Raw genomic sequence first — 7397 nt, forward strand, 5'->3', positions numbered from 1 at the left:
ACACACAGGTTAACAAAATTTACTCAAAAACAAAACCCATGTAGAAATATATGTTTATAATAGTATATCGACCAATCAGTGAATATCACAAAAGTATAACAATATCTTCACCAATCGTTCACCACACTGATTGATAGCTCCACATCCAGAAAGACAAGCATCTGGTGAGAACACTTGATCAACAGTTGACCATTGACTGGTTTTAATCATGGACCAACCATTAAAGATATGAACAAAATTTATCCACCACTTGATATCTTTCCTAAATTCATTACCCAACTTCACATTTTGATTATTATTTTTCAAACCACGTAGCAACACTAATATACGCGATATGAACACACGGCCTGGTTTCACACATTTGCCAATAAACTGAAGTTTTCCAAGAAGTGACTACAAATCCCTTTTTGAGGCCGATATCTTCTTTATCCATCTTGGAAGTAGAGAACGAATTTCCTCCAAGCGCTCCGGAGTAATCCGTAACTCCAAACGATCTGAATCCAAAAGTACACCGAGACACACCATGATGAGCGAGGGTTCAAAGGCCTTCTTAACGTTCTCCTGCACACCAACTCGGTGCAACGTATCCGACAAAGCACGGAAAGAGTGTTGCGCGCGGGAGGGTACGTCAACACCACCGAAATCATCTAAATAATTTACACACAGCATATTTTGCAAAGATAAATATAACAGATCATGGATGTTACTCGCTGACATATAAATGCTGCAGAACGTAATCCATACGGAAATGCACAAGCTATGTAAATCTTACCGCGCCAACTTATAGATAGAAGATGCATATCACCGGGGTCAACGCGTATCTGGCGATATGCACGTGATACGTCTGTTTTAAACATCAATGCACCAGGGCCCTAACACAAAATGATATCCACTAAGGAATCAACGGTTGGAAATGTAAGTTTTATGTCCTCTCCTAAGTACATTTGTTTTAATATTCAACTCTTTACTGAAGTAAATTCTGGCCAGCTCATGTCAACAATCACTCTGCGGCTCGATTCATCTTTCTCAACATTATTCAACGGCGAAAAAGCCAAGTCACAGCAAAGAGGATTCTTTTGAAATTGACCAACCATAGCAAAGTGGCCTAATTCAGTGTCATTGAATTTATCAACATTCAGCGGGAAATTGGTAGCTCCTTTGTGATTTATACTGTCCGATACTGGTGAAATGTCCTTACAATATCCAATAGGAAACCCATATTCAAGAAAATCACATATTTCATAATCATGATAATCTATTAGAACTGACCGCAAAAAGGAAATATTCCAGTTTGTCTTCAACGGTATCCTAGCACCCTTGTAATTTGGTACACCTGAATTAAACACAATATCATGAAGTTTTAAAATATATTGAAATTCATGGTTCACTGAACAACTGATATCGCCATGACCATTAAGATCACAAGCAACATTTACGTGAGAATCTATAGTCGAACATGATCTCTCAGGGTCGAACAACGAAGAAGTCGGAGACGTACAATCGCTAGACGCAATGCGATTTGACTGTTCAACACACATATAATCCGGATATGACGTAAACGTATCTGACGAAGCTGAGGACGGTTCACAACCCTGAACACGAAAAGGATTATTACATAGTTCAATACATTGATCTTGATGTTTGATGAAACGGTAGTCAAGCTTGTTTATGGGGACATGACGCAGAGCTCTCGGGAGTGTGGGGATGTCTTGGAGCACTCGCCCCTTTGGAACTTAGAGCAAAACCATGTGCGTTTACCTGGCGTTACGTTCGAGGTTGATGATTATCCAGCCGTTGTTCGAAGACTAGCACTGGTAATACTTCGATCTAATAGGAGATTTAAGCTCTCTATGTCCGAAAAACTATCATTACAAGATCTATTGCCACGTTCTATATCAATAAGCACCTCTTAGTTAATGTCCACTGATACACATGAGCAAAACACATTAGAGATTTCAAATGTACCACTTTACGCTTGATTTCCGCGAGCGAATCCCTCGTGCCCGTGGTGAATAAATGTGAGATTATCGCACAATAGCCGGCTACAAAATGGGTCATAGAGATATCATTATATCCAATTTCTGATTGTTTGCAGAGTTGACTCGGAACAAAGGAATGAGGCCAAAGTTGAGTTTTTTTAACTTAAATGTCTGCACATTTATTGACTTTACCAGACTTTCTTTTGTGAGAACTTTGCGAATGATGGATACCTTCTAAGGAATCGGTGATCTCTGTAGGCATTTTATATCCACCTTCCGGTTAAGCACATCAGAAGCTCGCAGATCATGCATTGAGTCGGGGCCTCTCGGGCCAAACTCTGGGAAGGCCGACTTGCTGCTATCTGCTATGTCGACGTCAACAAGTTGGCGTCGTAGCTCCTCGATCTCTTTACGAAAACACACGTCCGAACCGGTTTAAAACTAGAGAACAAGTGAGAAAGGCGCCACAATAAAGAATGGCGGACAATTAAACATTCGGCACTGAGAAAGACTTTCATCCCTTGATAATTATTAAATTTTCTCAAAATTAGTTAAATTATTGATAACTATATCGCTCGTCATTTTGATATGAAAACAGGAACTTATTTCAGATAATTCTGGTTACAGCTTAATGTAACCAGCGTTATCGCGGCGCATAGTTCCTTTCACCATACAAGTCTATACTCACTCTAGAATCTATCCGATGACGTCAGCGTTTACCTTGTTACTTCCCCTTTTCTTCTACAATTTTCGAGAAGGTTGCCCGCACTTTTTTTTTCAAATTCGTTTTTAATTTTATAACGGCTTTAGCGCCTCTGTGTTTTGAAATAATTGTCTTATCACTTGTTTAGACACCTTATATTTCATTAATTAGAGCTGATTGAGCGCAGTTGAGGCTTTTATTCGGCGATAACAACGGATTTAGATAGGTCCCTATTTTCGCATCGTGCCTCGCCATGGCCATCATAGTCAATATTTAAATTAGGTCTGTTAATTTTTTTGCCACATTCCAGTTTCTCCAGTTGCAGAAACGGACCCCTCCTGGAAGCCATGTGGCCAGCAGCACGCGCCCGAACCCAGCGGCAACCCAATTTGTGGCAGCATCGGGGAAGTCGCGGGGCCGCGCAAAACCCGTGCCAGCGGCGCCTGTCACCAATCATACGGTCTACGGCACTACAAGCCATCCAAGCACAGTACCGGAAGAGGAGCCGCCGCTCCTCGCGGCAATCGGTCAAGTACATGTAGTATCAGCACCGGCAGCGGAGCAGCCCCTACTCGCGGCACCCGGTCAAGCAGAGTCGTCAATAGGGTTAGGGTTGAATGGTCAGCAACCGAGTTCAGTGCCACAAACCGGTAAATTTGACATGCTTTTTAGTCCTGTGCCTATGCTATCCGCATCACTTGATATATCGGTAAATGTAAATACGAAGTCCAAAATTATTGCTAGTCAGTTTGTTGACCTTGGTCAGCTTGTTACTCCTGAACGGAATGATTCGCCTACCAATCACATTGTTTTGACCCCTTCTGGCTAATTTGCAATTAAGCCTACCTCTAAACGCAAAATTAACTCTATCGAAGTCTGGACTGATGCATTCTTTATTTACTCTACTGTTTACTTGGCGGGCCATCCCGAAAAAACTCAAGATCTTCTAAAATACGCCAGTTTAATAAGAACAGCATCAAAAAGAAGTAAATATGGTTGTTTGAAATACGACGAGCAGTTTTGGTATCGTCAAGCCATGAATCCCGCCCGCTCTTGGGTGGAAGTAGACCAAGAATTGTGGCTTCTTTTCATCTCGTCATCTCCCAATTTCGATAATGGTGCCCCAACCAATTAGTGAGGCAATGTTATGACTTTAACACAGCAATTTGCTTCCGACCTAGATGCAGATTTGCCCATGTGTGTCTAAAATGCTGCAATTCGCATCCCTATAGGCTCTGTCACCCGTCCTTCCGGTAGAACAACATCCGCGTCAGGTCGCCGCTTCGTTGGATGGGCGCGTCCCCGCTGCGAGAACAACGCCCTGTGGGACCTAGGAAGTTCCCCAATGGTCCGTTCAGAACTTAAGTAACTCTTGGATCGGTATCCAAATAAGTCTGTTGCTAAAATGCTTTTAGATGGGTTTACAGAAGGATTTAGGCTGAATTATACCGACCCAAGGTTAGGAATGGAATGCAAAAAAAATATTGACGGCTAAAACTCATTTTTCGGAAACTCTTGGCATAATAAACAAAGAAATTTCATTATCCCGTATGGACGGTCCTTTCAAGGAACCGCCTTTAGCTAATTTTCGTCCTTCCCCAATAGGCGTTGTTGCCAAGTCTAGTGGGGGATTCCGCTTAATAACACACTTGTCTTACCACGAGGGTAAAAGCGTGAACGCTGGGATTGACCATAGTCTTTGTTCCGTTAAATATACTTCGTTTGACACCGTAGCGGACATGATATTAAATCTTTGGGAAGGGGCATTGATGGCAAAGCGTGACTTAAAATCAGCACTTAGATTAATGATAATTCATCCAGCTGACTTCCACTTGCTTGGTATGAAACTCGGTGACAACTATTACTACGACAAATGTTAATGTTTCGGCTGCAGCTACGCCCCTTCTTTATTCGAATTTTTTTCAACATTTTTACATTGGGCAGTATCCGATGCTTCTGGCTTAAACACAATTGATCACTATTTGGATGACTTTATTTTAGCTGGACCGGCCAATTCTAACCATTGCACGGAACTCTTGGGTAATTTTCATTTTATTTGTAATACGCTCGGCGTCCCTATTGCCGTAGAAAAATCTGGAGGGACAACAACTTGTTTAGTATTTCTTGGCCTATTAATAGATTCCTCCACTATGACAATATGTATTCCCCGAGAAAAGGTGGATGATTTTAAAATAACAATAAACTCGATGCTTAGAAAGAAAAAAGTTCATTTGCGGGAATTACAGTCCTTGGCAGGGAAATTAAATTTTTCCTCTCAGGCAATGCGTGGTGCGCGTGCCTTTATCCGCCGGTTTTACGACGCAATGTCCAATGTTAAAAGAAAACGCTTTTATATCCGTCTATTGGTATGGCTCAAATTCCTCTCAAATTTTTATGGTTAGGTCAGAATCCCAGAATCAATTTGGCATTCGAGTGAATCTTTGCAAGGGTGGGCTGATAGCGCAGGGGCAGAAGGCTTAGGCGCAGCCCATTACATGCGAGGTCGATTGGCTGTCTTTCAATGGCCCGCGTCATGGAAAAACACACATTTGTTAAAAGATTTGGCCTTCCTAGAGCTAGTCCAGGTCTTATTGACTGTTTATTTATGGAGTGAACACATTGCGAATAAAAAACTTGTCATGTGGTCAGACAATCTTGGACTGGTGCATATTCTTAATAAGCAAACGGCTAAATCGAAACCAGTAATGCACCTCCTCAGGCCTCTTATATTGTGTATACTATCAAACAACATCACGCTCAAAGCTCGCCACATATCCACCAAACTTAATGTAATATGTGATTCTATTTCTCGTAAGCGCTGGGACAAGTTCCGGCAAGCGGCGCCAGAGGCGAACCAATGCCCAGATCCAATTCCCCAGGCGTTCTTTTCAGTGATTTACTCGACGAAGCTGATAGATTGTTAAATGTCTCCAGTTCCATAAATACAAGATTGTCATACACGCAAGGCATTAGTGCATTCTCACAGTTCCGGTGCGTGCATCAGTTTATGGAAGACTGGCCCCCTCTTGTAGACCACATAGTTCTGTTCATTTCTTTTGTATCATTACAGAGCCGTTCCCACAGCACGGCCCGCTTATACACAGCTTCCATTAGTTACCAATGCAAACTCTTAGGCGTATTCGATCCAACGTCCAGTTTTATAGTTTTGAAGTTACTAAACGGTATGAAAAGGCAGTGCATCCGCAAGGACCCTCGCTTACCTATCACGCCTCAGATTCTCCGCAGCCCTAAAAGGGGTTCCTTTGGATGAAATTAAGCTCGCCGGTAGGTGGCGCTCTAACTCTGTCCGCTAGCCGCAAGAGTCCCGGGGGTTCAAATTTGGGGTTTCAAAACCTAGAAATATGGTGGCAAGGCTACAGTGGTCTTGGGGTAACAAAGTGCCGTAGCAAACCCAGGGTTTTGTTAAAGATAAGGTCTCCCCCAAATTTTATATTGATTCACTGTGGAAGCAAATGATATTGAGGAAACAAAATCCGTTCAAATATGTAATTTGATCCGGGCTATAGTTAAATTCATCCATCTGAACATGCCCGGCACTATTATTATTTGGTCTCAGCTATTGCCTAGAATGTCATGGCGCCATAGTTTAAATTTGTTTGCTTTGATAAGAATAAATAGCTTTGCAGCAATTCTTGTTTTGAACATGGGGGGCAGGTACATCAAGTATAGTGACATAAAGCGAGGCGCTTCTCGTGTGTTTTCTGATGGGGTTTATCTTTCCGAATTAGGTAACAGTCTTTTCCTTAATGACATCTCGGCTGGCCTCGAGTGTTTTATTACCAGAGGCCAAACTGTTTACCCCCAATAACAAGTTGCTAGCACAGTTCAGGGCCCGTGTGGTGTGGCCCCAGAAGGTATAAATACTTAATATGGTGATATTTTTGGAGTAGCGCTCAGGTCGCTACATTCTGGAATAAATCAAATGGTATTCGCAGCTTGGCGAACTGTTCTTTATTAATTCATGGCGTGCACGGGACTTTTTGTAAATCGCTCTAAAAAAATAAAAATAATAAATATATATTAATAAAAAAGGAGTTAAATTATTGGGGTATCTATTCTTGTCGTTTCGTATTATTTTATTTCTTTGGCTGTGAACCTTTGCTTCGCGCAGATTCAATTGGCGCGGTGGCGATTTACATTTAGTTAATACGTAAAATATTAAATACGCCTAGGCAGTTTAGTACCGCTGTTACCAGGGTCTATCTGTTGATGGTATTTTAAGTGTACAATACGGTGCGTCTTTATGGTGACGCTTGGAAGGGTCTATAATGGTGACCCTTGGACTTACGGTCATAGGGACGACAGGTTTTCAACCACCGCGTCTCCCGCCTTTAACATTAGCAGTGCAAGTTTAATGCCATCTTTAAAAATTAAATTAAATAAATCTGTGGACATAACGGGTTTCTTTTTGTTTACTTTTAAGCTTTGGTACCCCAAAAGCAGTCCGCGCGCACACATGCTGCTAAGTGTACGCGGGTCCCGTCTTTTTTATACTGGCGTCCGTCGATAACACATGTATATTGTTATCTGGCCTCGATATTTTTTTTAACTAAAAATTATTTTATAATGCTATGCCAATGTATCCTACTCTGCTAAAACATTGGTCGACTGTCCGTCTGGGCGAAATTTCTTATCCAAATCCTTAATGGATAATCTTTAAGCGCTGTTCTTAGATCGTTATGCCACTCAGATCC

General features: G+C 41.8%; 2 protein-coding genes across 2 annotated transcripts in view; one reads left to right on the forward strand and one right to left on the reverse strand.

Annotated features, from left to right (window-relative positions):
• Positions 1-7397, reverse strand: part of LOC128217263 (heat shock 70 kDa protein 12B-like) — a 241572-nt gene that overhangs the window by 218993 nt on the left and 15182 nt on the right. The window lies entirely within an intron of this gene.
• Positions 1-7397, forward strand: part of LOC128217270 (uncharacterized) — a 206264-nt gene that overhangs the window by 82541 nt on the left and 116326 nt on the right. The gene's annotated exons all lie outside the window — the stretch shown is intronic.

Source organism: Mya arenaria, chromosome 14 (assembly GCF_026914265.1).
Source record: "Mya arenaria isolate MELC-2E11 chromosome 14, ASM2691426v1".
Classification (NCBI taxonomy): domain Eukaryota; kingdom Metazoa; phylum Mollusca; class Bivalvia; order Myida; family Myidae; genus Mya; species Mya arenaria.